Here is a 17,161-nt window from a genome sequence, read left to right as displayed (position 1 = left end):
TTAACAAAGAGAGAAAAGAGAGTAAAAATGAGGCAATTAGAATACAATAAACTCTTAATTCACAAGGTACACAAAAATCAGATGGTGATAGACAATTCCAAATTTCAGTTAGGACAAAGCTGGCTAAAATTGTGGCATAAAATTGTTTTTATGTAAACTTCAATGAAAATATCTAAGATTTAGGAAAACATTTATAATCTTTCAGATAATTATATTTTTGGATGTCAAATACAATAGTTTTCACACGTAAAACTTTGCCAATAGCCAAAAAGTCAAAATGTTTTATTATGTCATATATTTTTAGCTAAGATGCTTTATTACTGTTATTAAATATTAGAAAAAAGTGACAGATCCAAATGCATATTTCTCCCTATCTCTCCCTTCTTCCTTCCTTAACTAGTTCCTTGTTCTTATAGCTCTAATTCTGTGACGTGGACACTCATAGCCACAGGGTCCTTCTCTGCCTTTGTTATATAGTGGTAACAGTTTCAGAGGAAGAAATTTTATAATTACCCAGCAGGAGATATAGGACTGTATTGCAATATATGAAGTGTGATTTTTTTTTATTACTATGTAGTTCCAAATAATCCAACCTACAGATGTTTCACTTAGTTGCAATAATTTTTAAATTTTTCACAACTGCTCCAATTTTTAAAATACAGTTAATTTTCAAAACTGTTAACCTGCTATTGGTTGGATATGCATGCATGTGTACACACACACATGAAATTCAATTTGTAGTGCAATCTTGAAAAGGTTGCTTTCTCTTATCTCTGCCAACTAAGCAACACATATTTTAATTACATTGTGTTAAGTGACAAGGGGACACAAAGTTTTACTGCATGTAGCCTGTAGTCTCAAAGGGTTTATAATTTAGAAATAATTTTAAAAACAAATAGAACACTGAAGCATATAATAAATGTCAAAGAAGTTCAGATAATAGTGGTAAATTTTGCAAAAGAGGTAGGAGTTGAGCAGAGCCATGAGAAAGAAAGTGCAATTTGAGTGGAGCACTTGTACAAAGTGTAGAAAAGGCAGGACTGGAACCAGATTGTGAACAGCCTTGAAGGGTATAATGAAGAGTGCCTATTTCTAACCTTAGGAAGGCTTTTTAGGAAAAGAAGGAGCCTTGAGAGTCTACTTGATTGAGCTGGTATTTTAAGATCATTCAGCAAAGTTTCCCTAAAATGACCATTTTTAACATATAAAATTAACAGCCAACTCTTAGTAACAATATCAGGCATTGCCAGTTCTCAGCACTTTCTATACATTAACTCATTTACTCCTCAGAGTACCTCTAGAGAGTGGGGACTATTACCACCATTTTTACACATAACTGAAACACAGAGAGGTTAAATAACTTGCCCAAGATCACTCAGCTAGGAAGCTGCAAAGTTGCGATTTGAACCTATACAAATCTGGCTCTAGAATCTGTGTCCTCAATTACTTCATACATGGCTTCTTTCACTGTGGCTATAAATTTTGTCTTTATATATACTTTAACATATGTTTGTAAAAATATTAATAAAAATTATATTTAACACATATTATAATAATTCTTTTTTGAATATTTGTGGTATAGGATTTATTTCCAGGAAAAGGACTCTAATTCATAATAATGTGCCAACTTGGGGGAAGAAAGAGAGGTCTCAACTTTCAACTCTCCTCCAGGAACCAATTAGGTCATAAGCGAAAGATCTCCTGTGGTCTCCTGAAACCCACTGAATTAAATCATGGTGTCCTTCAGAGGGAAGCAAAATATGTACAAAGAAATTCCTTCCTCTGATGGTTCTGTGGATTTTCAAGGTGAGCTCAGGCTGGCCATGAACTGGCTACTTGGCGTGATTTTAGCTCCCGGAAAATTTCTCTGGGCTCATCCTTTCCCCTCTCTCAGTGTGCGCGGTAATCAATCCTGGAGAGCTAAGAATTATGGAAGAGCAGTGGCTCCTAATCTCTGGAATGCTGAGGGATGCCAAGATGTCAACTACTCTGTGAGTACCAAGAATGGTCCACAGCCTAAGTAATGTCTCATATATATTTGGCACTATTTAAAAATACATAATACATATAATTTGTCTCCAAAGCCCTAGCAGGAAATGGCTTACTCCCATACTAGAAATTATCAAGTTTCAAGTGATAAAAACTAAACTGTTATGAAAAAGCACTTTTTAATAATTTAGTATTTCACTGGAATTGGTTGCTTTGGTCATTACCTCTTCAGATAGCAAACTAAAAAAATCTCCAAAGCCATGATTGAAGTCTGCAGTCCTTTGGTTATTTTGCTGAACTTAGCCAAAGTATTCAATATTAAAATGAAAAAGGTGCAACAAAGATTAGAGATGACAGTAGATACCTATTAGTTATCTATGTAACTATGATATAAGTATTGCAAGGAATAGTATGGATTATACAATGGTATTATGAAACACATAAAATACTAGCTAAAAGCATGTGACTATGTGATGATGACAACCTTTAGAAACCTGTCAGGAAAAATTTATGGGTGTCTGAATTTAATAAACGAGAATACTGAAGCATGTAGTCATTAGAATAGCTGCATAGTTAAAATTTCGGTAATTTCAACCTCTAAAAGTTCTGCCAAAGAGCAGAGTTTACTGTAGTAAAGAATATGACTAAGTAATGGGAAATATCATGTCATGCTAACGAAAATTCATGAGACACAATTTGATACTTTGAGGACATGGCTCACTCCAGAAATAAGGTATAATTTTAGGGTCTCTAAAAATAATTTAGTTTAACAAAACAGTTTTCAATCTGGACAAATAGGTGCTGTAGGCTTACCTACTAGTTATATATTTTAGAAGAGAGAAATTATTTGATGTAAAATATGATTTTGAAGAGAACAGAAAGGAAATTGTAAGTTTTCACAGGCTATTGATGACAGACCATTAGCGGCTGGGGATTCTAGAGTTCCTCTATCCACAAGGCCTCAGTCTGACCAGGAGCCATGACCAGTCTAGCGGCCCTTTTAGTGGCACGCTCTTCTGGCTCTGGAGTTCAGCCATCTTAAAGTTCCTCATCTGTTCTGTTCAACAAAAGAGGTGAACAATTTGGCCACTAAGAAAAGCTTGAAGAGTCAGAATGATCCACAGATGAAACAGACTAACTTGGGAAGTAATTCTTCATCACCAGGGATCTACAAGGACAGACTGATAAACACTTGCCAGGGGTGTGGTTGAAGGGATTTAGACGCCAAGTAGCTGTATTAGGCTTACAGTGGTTCCTTCCATCTCGAGAGACTATGTATCTCTGCTCTTCAGAGTAGTCCAGTAAAATTCCAGGGGAGAGGCCAGAACCATCACTTCCTTCTTGGGAGGCCCTAACCAGGTGCCCCTCTGAACCAGTACTCATCATATACACTTATTGATGGTGTCTCTGGATCTTTGATTTAGAACAAAAACCTAGAATACTTCAACGCTCTGTCTAAAGAAGTGGAGGAAGAATGTCCTCCTCACTGGGCTGCTGTATATGCTGTTCAGTTTACTTCTAAGCCTGCCAAGGTAGTAGACTTCACACCCTTCACGATGTGGAATAAAATAGCAAGAGAAGCATGAGAACAACCTGTGGGGCCGCTAAAAAAAGAGTGTCTCTAAAAATAATGTCCTTTCAACTTTATGGTGGACAATTTGGTAATATGAAATCAAAATTCTCCTTTTATGTCTCAAAAATTTTCTCTTACAAGAAATAAAAACAAGAATAAACAAATGGGACCTAATGAAACTTACAAGCTTCTGCACAGCAAAGGAAACAAGAAGTAAAACAAGAAGAAAACCTACAGAATGGGAGAAAATTTTTGCAAATGAAACCGACAAAAGCTTGATCTCCAGAATATATAAGCAGCTCATACGACTCAATAAGAAAAAAACAAACAACCCAATCCAAAAATGGGCAGAAGACCTAAACAAGCAATTCTCCAAGGAAGACATACAAATGATCAAAAGGCACATGAAAAAATGCTCAATATCACTAATTATCAGAGAAATGCAAATCAAAACTACAACGAGGTATTACCTCGCACCATTCAGAATGGCCGTCATTCAAAAATCCACAAATGACAAATGCTGGAGAGGCTGTGGAGAAAGGGGAACCCTCCTACACTGCTGGTGGGAATGCAGTTTGGTGCAGCCACTATGGAAAACAGTGTGGAGATTCCTCAAAAGACTAGGAATAGACTTACCATATGACCCAGGAATCCCACTCCTGGGCTTGTACCCAGAAGGAAATCTACTTCAGGATGACACCTGCACCCCAATGTTCATAGCAGCACTATTTACAATAGCCAAAACATGGAAACAGCCTAAATGTCCATCAACAGGTGACTGGATAAAGAAGACGTGGTATATTTACACAATGGAATACTACTCAGCCATAAAAACCGACAACATAATGCCATTTGCAGCAATATGTATGCTCCTGGAGAATGTCATTCTAAGTGAAGTAAGCCAGAAAGAAAAAGAAAAATACCATATGAGATTGCTCATATATGGAATCTAAAAAACAAAAACAAAAACAAAAACAAACAAACAAAAACAAAGAGTAAATACAGGACAGAAATAGACTCACAGACAGAGAATACAGACTTGTGGTTGCCAGGGGGGGGGAGGGTGGGAAGAGAGAGACTGGGATTTCAAAATTGTAGAATAGATAAACAAGATTATACTGTACAGCACAGGGAAATATACACAAAATGTTATGATAACTCACAGAGAAAAAAATGTGACAATGAGTGTGTATATGTCCATGAATGACTGAAAAATTGTGCTGAACACTGGAATTTGACACAACATTGTAAAGTGATTATAAATCAATAAAAAATGTTTAAAAAATCCTCCTTTTATGACTTTATCCCAAGGAAATAATAGAACAAGTACACAGAGCTGAATGTAGAAGAATATTTATTAAAATGCTTATAGCAGTTAAAAATAATCAGAATCAACCTAAATGTCCAACAAAAATGGACTTGATAAATAAACTGTGGTACAGTTTTATCTAAAATAATGATATAGATCTACTTTAGACAAGAAAGGTTATCTACAATGTAAGTGAAAATACAACTCTCAAAAGAAAGAATTGAGAGGGGGGAGGATACGGCTCAAGTGGTAGAGGACATGCTTAGCATGCACAAGGTCCTGGGTTCAATCCCCAGTACGTCCTCTATAAATAAACCTAATTATCTCCCTCCCCCACCAAAAAACAAACTCAGAATCAAAAGAAAGAATGTTATGATCATGTACCTGTAGGATCAAATGCGAACACATGCATAGAAAGATATACAACAAAATAAACGGATTACATAGTGTCATATATTTTAATTAATTAGAGTTAATGATTTGTGAAACCCCTGCTAAGTAGATCATAGTTTGACTACTTAATAGAGGAATTTGTGTAGAAATACATAGGTAACAGCATACTGGTTCCGGCATTAAAAAATTGGAACTTAGCAGTTTGAAACACTTTTTTGCTTTGCTTGCTTCTTTTTTCTTTAAAAATAAACCTCTAAAAAATAATTAGGTAAGAATTAGCATCTCATACCGATAATATGAGAAACATATATAGAAGTAGCTGAGAAAGAATGTTAAGAATTAGTGGAAGAGGTTATGCTCAAAGAATTGGACTCTCAGTTAATAGAACCAGTATGTAGGTATTAAGACTTGATTTATTCAACATATATGTTTTATACACAAACTGTGTGCCTAGCACTTTCCTAGACACGGGAACTTTGAGCTTATATTGTACCCTGCTTAGAATTCCACCCCTGGGTCAGAGAAAAACAAAAACAAATTAGTAAGAAAAAAAACCAGATGGTGCTAAGTACTATGCCATAATTGCAAAAATTGAGAGTTATCATGTGAATGCTTTGTATTGACTGTTCACAGAAGGCTTTTCTGAGCAGATAACACTTAAACTGAGATCTGAACAAGGAATGAGCCATTTAAAAATTAGGGTTAAGAGCATTCTAAACAGAGGGGTTAAGCTGAGAAGGAAGAGGTACATGCCCCAGGAACTAAAATAAGGTGAGTAAGGCTGGAATGGCAGTGGCAGAGAAGGAAAGTGGTGGGAAATAAAGTTTAGAATGCTGGTAAGGGACTATATCATATAGGATTTTGAAGGTAGGGTAAGGAGTTTAGATTTTATCCTAAATGCAATGGGAAGCCATGAGAGGGTTTTAACTAGAGAAATGACATGATATGAATTACATTTTTAATTGACTGCCCTGATTGCTATGTTGATAACAGAATAGCAGGGAAAGAATCAGAGTATATTAGTTAGGAGGTTATTGTTGCTTTCCAGGATTGCGGATACAGTTTGAGGAATCATTGGCATTTGGATAGAATTAAGAGTCAAGAGTTACCTAGATGCATACATAGGGAATTCAGGCCAGAGCCCCAGGGCACCCTAACAAGTAGAGATCTGGTAGAAGACGATGAGCCAGCAAAAGGAGCTGTCAAGTATGGTACCATGGAAGCTGTGAGAAAAAACAAATGCTTCATGGAGGGCATGACCAATGGTCTCAAACACTAATGAGGTTTAATAAAATATAAACAAAGAAATGACCGTTGGACTTGACAATAAGGAAGTCTCTGGTGACCTTGACAATAGCAATCTCAGTAGATGGTGACGACGGAAGATTACACTGATGATGTGACATACACTGTCAATTATTCTGAAGGGTACAGATGACAAATACAAAAGCCTACTTTCCTAGTCCTCTCTTAACACAATGGCAATTCACATTCCACACAGCCCTCTCAATAAAAGCAAGCTAAGTAGTAAATACGCAAAATCATCACCCAAATAAAATTGTCTCCAAATCCCCCAAAAAGACCAAAAGACTTCCCTTCTAAGTCTATGGGGTAGAAGATTCTCCCTCTTTATCTGGTCCTAAAATCCAGTCACTTAATTTGGCTAATTTGTTCTTCAAATTTCTCTTGGAGTTAATTAAACCTTCCACAAAACCTTTTAACCACAAAACAGTTACCTGGTTAGGCTCTTATTACTTTACAAATAAATTACTACCCTAGTCTCCTAGCTATGGTCTAGGACTCTAGGCCCTTTTTAATTCATCTTGCACCCTGGTGCAGATTAATCTTCCTGAAAAGCCATTCTATTACATTCCTTTCAGCTCAAAGTTCTTTTTGTTTGTTTGTTTTACTGGCTCCCTAATTGCCTGTTGAACCCAGTGTAAACTCCTAAGCCTGGCATTAGGGTCAGGGCCACCACACAGAGCCAGATACTCTGGATGCGCCCTGCCAGATTCTGATGTGAATGTTGCCTCTTTAAGTTATACACTGAGGTGTCCTTTCTTAAGACCCACCCCTGGGTCTTCATCTCACCTTTTACTGTTCCCCACACGGTCTCCCTCTTCTACCCAAACAGCTTCCTATACCATGCTCCACTCATTTCCCACCTCAGAACACTGCTTTCTTTTTTATCTATTAAACATTCCTTCCCCCTCTCTATTCCACCAGTCCCAAGCTTTCTGAAGACCTTTCCTGACTATTTTTCCTACAAAAGAGCCTTTTCCTAACTCATTTTCACACTTATCTTTCACTTACTTTGTGCTTCCCTCCAGAACTTACATAAGCCATGTACGCTGTGAATGGTTACTTCATGGTACTGGTGCACAATCCTAGGGTCAAAAATTACCTCCATCTGGGTAAGTATCACTTTATTCCATGGAAAGACTGTCCTGCTTAACCTCAGCCAACCCTTTCCCACACTTCAGGCACTTCCACAGTTACACCAACCTACCCATTTCTTTATAAAAATATTCTTAATATTTCATGGATGTGTGCCTCCTAACAGGTTAACTTCTACATACAATGAAATATTTTTGGTTTCTCATTTATATGTTCCAATCTCAGAGGTATGTGTTTTGTGTTTCTGTTTTTAGTGAGAATTTATAAAGGATCTTAGAAATCACATAGCCTAATCTACCTTACTTCCAGATGAATAGAATAAGGCAAAAAAAAACCCATCAACTTTCTTGTCCAAAGTTGTATGTACACTGTTGCACACTAAAATCCAGGTTTCTTCATTTCTAGTGCAACTTGATTTATATATCGTAAGAAGTGTTTAAGTAGAGAATAAAAGATAAAGTTGACTTTTGTGACAAGTGCAAAAAATAGTGGCTGTGGCTTTAAATGAAAAACAATTTTATATGTCATGTTATGTATTATTTTATTAATCCTAGTTACACACAAGTATTTTCACTGACAGAACAGTATCTTCCAGTACAAAAATAATCTTTGTTTTTGTTATTGTTAACCAACAACAGAGTGTAAGCTGAATTTTAAAAAAATCCTCAGCATTCTATTACAAAAAAGGCAAATGACCTGTGAACAAACTTATCACAGACTAACTTTCAAAAGCAACTTTCTGGACTTCTGTGTGGTTTGTTTAAATTCAACCAAATATTTCTGCTTTATGCCTACATTATACAGTAACCACCAAAATTCAAAATTATGATTAAATCACTAAATATTCTGAGATGTCATATGAAAAACTAACTCGTGTATGTTTTTATAATAATCTAGCTCTTTGAAAATTAGCTATAAATTTTAATTGTCACATAATCATTATCATCTTGAGTTGTAGAGTGTTTTATCAAGTGCTTCCTCATTTTATTTTTCATGATGTAGCATTAAAACATGAACTCTTAAGGTCTGACAACCAGTTCTGCCACTTGATAGTTGTTCAGCTTTGTATAATTCATACAACCTCTCTTTCTGTTATTTCTTTTTAACCTATTAAATGCAGATAATAATAGTATCAACCTTCAGAGGGTAGTTATAAGGACTGAGTTATTATTTGTAAAATTTTTAGATATTGTCTGGCACATGGTGAGCAGCACATTGTTTCTTAAATTTAAAATAAAAATAAATGCAATGACGTATATCTTTTTCCCATTTTACAGATGAGAAAACTAAGTTAGTCAAATCATTTGCCCAAGGTCACACATATTATCCAGTAAGTAGAGAACCACCTCTGAGACTCCCTTCCCACGACCAATAGTTCTTAACAATTCTCAGTTATGAAAGTTCATTCTTATTTTTCATTTCACACAAAAGTAACTCATTTTTAGGTTAGTGGTTACCTTACCAACTGAGGGCTTAGATTTCAGAAAGCTCTTCAGATGGACATACCTTAAAGGATTCCTGGTATTAAAACAATCTGGAAAACTATTCCTTTCTTTCCTTATGTCTCCCTTGTTTAAACCTCTCAACTTAGATATCATGGAAAAGAACTAGATCAGGCAGTTTCAGAAAGAGCAAGAGGTTATCCCACTTAAAAACATTCTCATAATGTTTGGCAAAACTGGACAACTACATCTGCTTATAAATAAAATACTTCAATGCTCTTTTTCTGAATTCAAAACACATATGGTTAATTAAAACCAAGCTTGGTCCCTTTATCATCAAAGAAAAACATGCAGCTTCCATGGGCAAAAAGATAGGGGGGTAAGTTAAAAGGGTTGGGGGGCCCACCAAGTCTTGGCTTTCATATAGAATTCAGTGATTAAAGAACTCAAAGGAACCTTAAAGGGCATGTGTTTTCATTAATCTATGAAGAAACTGGACTTTAGAGAACTAAAGTGACAACTCAGGCACACAGAGCACCATAATGGTAAAGTGAGGCCTTAAATCAAGATCTTCAGTGTACGTAAAATGTTAAAAATTTGAGGACTTATTTCCAAGTCTCATCCAGTGTGCCTACCTAAACTCTACTCCCCAGTGAAGCCAAATTCAGTCCTGGCTCAGGGAAGTACTGTGGATGGAGACTCAGCTTCAGATATTTGTTGGTTTAAGATTAAGGCCATTCTTACTGCTCATTTTGTAGCAGTTACCCAAACTCTGAACATTGATTCTGGTCCTTTCTGTAAAACATCTTGATGCCTAATTTCCAATCTCTGTTCTCCTGTAAATTCTAACTGGACTTTCCAATTTACATGGCTACTATTCTGCAATCCTGCCAGAATTTTCTTTGTTTCTCTGCCCATGCAACCATTCTGAACTCTCTTTTGCCACTGAGACATAATGTGCTTATCTACCTCAGGACTGTTTCCTTGATCTATTATATTTGACAGGAATTTGACAGGGATTCCTATATGCCATGGCTACCCAAACTAAACTTGCTACTTTGAAAGTTGCAAAAAGAAGAATTGTGAAGGAGATGGAAAACACCAAACAGGGAAGGGAAGCAGGGGTTTTGAAAGGTTTAACTGAGGAGTACAATGTTACAAACTGCATACTTTCCAATGGAGAAGTTGAAAATCCGCCAATCTTTTTCTGGTCCCTGATTTCAATTAAATTTCAAGTCAGGTGGGAAGTAGATGCAGAGGAAAATCCTCTCATAAACTTCATGTGTCCCCACTGCAATCGTCACTCTACTCTAATGGCTATTTGTCTCTAATTAGACTATAAACTCTTGGTATGCAGGAGCCAGGTCTGACACATTCATCATTCTATTACCAGTGCCTACAACTGTGCCTGGCACATAGGAGATGCTCAATGAAAACATAAGCAAAATCAAACAGTGGTTAAGTGAAGTTATTTAGCTAATTAATAAGATTTGGCAGTTGTAGATCAACTTGAGATTTATGTTAAATTATGACCAATGCTGAAGAATTCAGATATTGTAGGGCAGGTGGGCTCAGATTATTAGCCCCATAACAAATGGCATAGTAACTTTTATTTTACTATGTTTTTTTAAAAAAAGAATTTAACTTATTCACAGTGACACTTTCATAAAGAGTTGTTAACATATACACATACACACACCACTAAAATGATTATATGCATGTATGTTCCTGGGCATCAATCATCAGTATCTCAAGAGAATTTATTTCCTAAATTCCAACCTGATAGCCAGTTCTGCCAACTGATAATATATTCTCTAAAATGCTGAAAGCTGGTAATTTTGAGGGTCAGGTCTTGTAGGTATCTTCACACTAAATTTCACAGAAACCAAAGGGAAAGCTTTGGCTAATTAATCACTAATTCTCTATCGTTAATAATTAGCACAACTAGTATAACCAATGGAAATGAACAAAAGGAAGGCAGGCTTAGTGATCTGATAGGTAAGAATTAGGACTTTCAATTTCAAGAATCAAGATACTTTTCAATGCTGTAAAATGTTTCTTAAATTTTCCTAAAGCTGCTCATGTTTGTAGACATTCTATCAGGCTCAGAACTAGTGTTCTGTACTTTTTATATATACGCAAAAATTTAATGGGCAGAGGGATATAGCTCAGTGGTAGAGCACATGCTCAGCATGGACAGGGTCCTAGGTTCAATCCTCAGTACCTCCATCAAAATAAAATAAAAATAAAAAGGTAATGAGTGTGAGAAATATCAATATAAGATATTCATTCAATCATTCTTAGATATCTTTAATTAATAGTATTTTCCAAAGCACTTTGAACTTCTTGAAACAAGAATCTAAATAATGTTAAAAGCCAAACAGTTCTAGCTCTATGACTAAAAAAGAAGCTAAGAGAATTCTGCAAGTATGGATTGTACTCCTTTGATATGAGCTATGACAAGCCTATGTACTCAGAACTCAGGCCACGCTGAGTTTCTAGGTTCTCTAAGTTACTTACAGTCAAGTAATAAAACAAGTACTAACCCTTTCCCCACCTTTGCAAATACTGCATAATACAAAACAGCAATTACCTACCAGTTTGAATTTGTTTACCGTAACTATTAAATAAATTGCAGTAATGAAAAAACACAATGCTATGTAGTTCTTTAAAACACTATCATAAACTACAGTAAAAGTTTTAAAAAGGCATATAATTTATGTCATTTAAACTGCTCCGGTAATTATGTTACAGATTAAAAGCCTGCATGACAAAGAAATACGGCATTCATCATTAGTATTTACATATCTTCCATTAACATAATTCTAACTGGAAGAGCTACAAAGGCATCACACAAAAGAAACAACTCTTTATGGTAGTAAAACAATTGGTGAGGTCACTAAAAAAAAACCCATCTATTTTATGCAATTACTTATTATTGAATTTTTCACCCAATCATTAACAAATAGGTATTTTCTGGGCACAAAAGAGTAAATAGAGTTCATTAGAAGCCAAGGAAGGTAAAGCTTATACTTCACACAGTTCTGCACGGCGACTCTCTTCCCAGAGGACAGTAACTGGCATCTCCTTTTCCTCCACAGTCCGCGTCCCCACATAAACCCTCTAATACATAAGTGCCCTCCACATTCCTCTCCTGGCTCCCTACCAGTTCAACCACAGTCATTTGTGTGGAGATAAGGGTATTTTTAAAGAAAACAATCAGAAAGGAAGAAGGATATGTAAGTAAGAATTGTGATCAAAATTAAGAGAAAAAAAGGGAGGAAAAGGAACAGGGAAGAAACAAAATAGATTAAGAGAAAAGAACAAATGGGAAAATAAGGGGAGAAACATAAAAAGAGAAATAAATAGAATAACAGTAGAGTTTGAGTAAGCTGAAGAGACAAGGGGGGAAAAGCTTTTCTTTCCTACTTGCTCCTTAGGCTCTTTTCCTAAACTCCCATCTTCCAAACATTGCAAGGTAGGCCTCCCTGTCTTCTCACACATGTTCTACAGCACCCCTATAAAAGAAGCCCCAAACTGTTCATCAGTTAGCTGCATATCCACTGATTAAAAACATTTCAAAGCAGAAAAGGCCAATTCAATCTGGATGTTAGTTCACGATCGTGTTCAAAAGGTACAGTGCTTCAATTTAGTGAGCATAAAATACGGACTGCAACCTAAGCAAAGAGCGCTCTCAAGTATTTCTCTGGCATCTAAGAGATTTACTGTTTGATAACCATATTGCTTATATTTTCTCTGTTAGTTTTAGATAAATGATCTTAAAGATTAATTTTTCTAAGGGATACATAAGATGCCAAAATGATAACTCACTTTAAACTTGAACTATTCAAATTTTATATTCTCCTATAGAACTGTGATGATTCTAAATTGTGATCTAACTGGGAGAAAAAAACTGGTTTTATGATCAAGTAGATGTACATTTAAATACTGAGTGACTAGGCAAGTTGAAATAATACTTCTCTGAGAAATTTCTGAGGGGAAAAAAACAGATTCTACCCTTTGATCTGTGGCATACCTTGCTATGACAAGTATTTAAAAACCCACCACAAATTCACTGCTCTTTATGGTCAGAAGACATTCTTAGTGAAGTTTTCATACAAAGGAAAAGACTTATAAATAAATTAAGAATTTACTGATTTTCAAGGTGTATTGCTTTCCTAATGTATTTGATTCAAGGAATGCTATGAAGCATAAAATGTTCCTATCATCAGAAAAGAAACAAAGTTATACACAACATAACTGATGGCCAAAGAAAAGTAAAAATTAAAATTCATGTAAAGATTTGAAAATAAAATTGAACTTTAGTCACTATTTTGTAACTGCAGTAAGTAAAACATTCACTGCAGAATTCGATTTTACTGTGTTCACAAAGACAGCAGTAAGATCCAGTGAGGACAGTCCTGGGCAAGTTCAGGCATGTCACTTAATTTCTTCATTTGTAAAATGGGAATAAGTGTTAGGCGAGAAAGAAACTGCTTCCCTTTACTTGGATTTGGTCTTTGTGCACAGAGAAAGCAGAACTTTACCACAATCCTTATCTTCCCACCAAGGGGTATACTGAACAGAAATGACTGATTTCTATATTCATCCATTTTATGAATTCTCCCACAAGGCAGGTGGGATGGCTAACATGACTGGTTTGATTTTGGTAGTCACTGGGCTATTTCCAGTTGAAATGGAGTAACAGGGACATGATTTACCCACACACTTAAATCACAATAAAATACAAACAACTGTTTTCAGACATTGGACAACAGACAGTGTTAGACACTGAGAGGGAAATAAACAGGTGAGCCCTACAACTGCCCAACCTTAATGCCTAGATTAAGTTTCCAGGCTGAAGCACAGGGAAGGAGAAGCCAGACAGAGACCGAATCAAGGACAAAAGAATTAGTGGAAAGGGAAGTTAGGTGGCTATAGTAACAGCGCAGGGTACCAGACGAGAGACGAGCACACCAGAAAGAGAGCTCAGGAGAAATAGAGAAGAGTGAAAGAGAAAAACTGTCAACCTGGAATTCCTGGAAAAACACCCCCCAAAAATAAAAAACAAGGCAGAATGATTTTTTAGACACAGAAAAGCTGAAAAAAGTTTATCACCAACAGAGTACACTACCAAAAATGTTAAAGGGAACTATGTCAGAAAGAAAATGGTATCATTTGAAAATCTGGATCTACAAAGAGAACTGGAAATCATAAAAACGTAGGCAAATAAAAAAATAATTTATTATTGGTTTTTAAACCACTTTTAAATATAATTGATTATTTAAAGGAAACCTTGAAGTATTAGAAGGTAAACTGTGACAGGTTAAAGATGATTATCGCATACTTCAAAGTAACCAGTGAAAAAATAAACAGCCCTTCCCCTAGAAATCCGATTACAATTAGTAAGTTAACAAAGGAGAGAAAATGGAATTATATATAAAAAAAAAACTCAATTCAAAAGAAGACACAAAAAGGGTAAAGGAACAAAGACCAGATGAGACAAATAAAAGCAAATAGTAAGTTGACAGATTTAATCTCACCCATATCAACAATAACCTAAAATGTGAATGATCTAATTAAAAAGCAGAGACAATCAGATTGGTTAAAAAAGCAAGACACAATTGTATACTACCTATAAGAAATCCATTTTGAATATAAAGACACAATAAGCTAAAAATTAGTGCTAACACTAGCCAAAAGAAAGCTGGAGTGGCTGTAGGAATCAGATGAAAGATTCCAGAGCAAATGATCTTGCAGGTGATAATGGTGGCCATTTCATAATGATAATGAGGCCAATCCATCAAGAGAGCATAACAGCCCTAAATGTTTATAAACCTAGTTAAACAGCTTCAACTAGAATAAGTAAAAACTCACAGAACTGTAAGGAAAAACAGACACCTCCATGATTATATTTGGAGATTTTAACAACCCCCTTTTCAATAATCAATAGAACAAGTAGAAAATCAGTAAGAACATAAAAAAAAACTTTAACAGTACCATCAGCCTGACCTAATTGATATTTACAGAACACTTCATGCAACAAAAGCAGAATACACATCTTCACTAGGTACACAAAAAACATTAACCACATTTACCAAGATAGACCATATTCTGGGCCACAAAACAGGTCTCAATAAGTTTAAAAGGTTTTAAATCATCTAAAGTGTGTTCTCCAACCATAATGGAATTAAATTAGAAGTCAGTAAGAGAAAGATATCTGGAAAAAAATCTCTAAATATTTGGAAAGTAAATAACTGGCGTGATTTTACTAGTTATTGGACCACCTCTTTATTCTTAAGTGAGGTTTCCAAGTTTATGACAGAATTGTGTCCCCCGAGATCTCCAAACTCATATGTTGAAGCCCTAACCTCCAATGTGACTATGTTATAAGATAGGGCTTTTAGAAGGTAATTATTGTTAAATGAGAATGTTCAGCCTCTTTTGAAAAGAAATCCAATTTTGGAGAATGAAATCATTTATCTAACAAACTTCTTAATTGAAGGGGAAAAAAAGAGAGAGACCACTATAGCTGCAGGTGTTCATGTGAACTGCATTCATACTTCATGCTTATAGATTGTTAGTCAAACTATACATCGATCAAAGTAAAATATCTTCATCAAAGTGTGTGTTTAATAATGATTGGTTAAAGTCAATTTATATTGTAATAATAGGGTGAAATAAGACTAGATACTTACAGTTTCATGGTTAAGATCATGAATAACAGAAAACTGGAATCCTGGTTCTGCTGCTAGTAACAGTATAGCCCAAGGGAACCTATTTAGTCTGTCTAACCTTTACACTCTTGGAAAATGGAGGTAATACCTATTTCATAGCATCATTGATTTCACGTTGTGTTGAACACAATGTCTAGCATACAGTAAGCACTATTATATAATGCATAGTTTTATTGTTCTTTAATAAGCCAAAGTATCTTGGTATAAACTTTTAATAGTTCTCAAATCTTGGGTTTTGAATCCTAGCCGCACATTGAACAAACAGAAGAGCTTTAAAAACAAAATATAAGTAAACAACAACAACAAAACCCAGAAACAAAACTCAGGGAACCATGCAAGACTGGATATTACATTCTTACATAATCCTAATGTGCAACAGGATTGAGAATCACTACTCTAGTTGGAAGCTTGAGGCTAAGCAATGGGACAAAATGAGGATATTAGGCAAGGTAAGCCATAAAGCAGTGGTGACATTAGAAAAGCAAGAGACCCACTTTAACGTATGTACACCGGAGCTGTGTTTTCAGTTATAACCGTGAATTTGCAAATGTCGATTCTTAACATGTAACTGAGGTAGAAGTGGTTCTGGGGATCTGACAATTCGCTCTCTCCAAATTTAATTCATGATTTATTTGCAATGAAAATCTCAAAAAATAAGCACAAACTGATTCTAGATCATTGTGGACAATAATAATCAAGGATTACCTTATCATTTTAGTGCTACATTCATATTTACAGTTTTGACTTACATTTACAGTTTTGCCATTGTTTAAATAATATGACTTTAATAGCGCTGGGCTAATAAGAAGACAGATGATGCTTTTGTGTTGTGTGTAAAATGGTGGCCTTAGGGTATCAACAAAAGTTGACAGTGAGTTAAATGACAAGCAAATATCTAGCCATAATATTGTAGATATGCTCAACTCAAAAGGACTTGCCCCATAATACCAAGCATGAAAGTCAAATTCTGACCAATAATTTTGTAATACATTATAATGATTTAAAGTTTCCTGGTTCTACAGTTTTATTAGCATTAAGTTTTTAAAAATCATTTTGGTTTTATAATTGTATGAGGTCTATAAGAAAATTATACTGAGTTCATTTTTCTATATTGTAATTAAAAAAATAACGTCAGCTGGTTCAAAAAAATTTTTTTTCCTTAAATAGCTGTGAGAGTCTTGGAATAAAGACTAAATGGATTCAAATCTGAGCTCCATTATATAATCAGGAGGCTTTCAACTTTTTACAAAATCTTTAAGATCTCTTTCTCTCTCTTAGATATTAACTTAAAGTCGGCAAAAGTCATACTGGCACACCTGTC

At 35.3% G+C, this 17,161-nt stretch overlaps 1 protein-coding gene across 15 annotated transcripts in view; it reads right to left on the bottom strand.

Annotated features, from left to right (window-relative positions):
• The window catches only part of ATOSA (atos homolog A), a 99,823-nt gene that overhangs the window by 22,289 nt on the left and 60,373 nt on the right, over positions 1-17,161 (bottom strand). The gene's annotated exons all lie outside the window — the stretch shown is intronic.

This window comes from Vicugna pacos, chromosome 6, assembly GCF_048564905.1.
Source record: "Vicugna pacos chromosome 6, VicPac4, whole genome shotgun sequence".
In the NCBI taxonomy this organism is placed as follows: domain Eukaryota; kingdom Metazoa; phylum Chordata; class Mammalia; order Artiodactyla; family Camelidae; genus Vicugna; species Vicugna pacos.
Note: the sequence above shows the minus strand (reverse complement) of the source record. Positions and strands in the feature narration are given on the sequence as shown.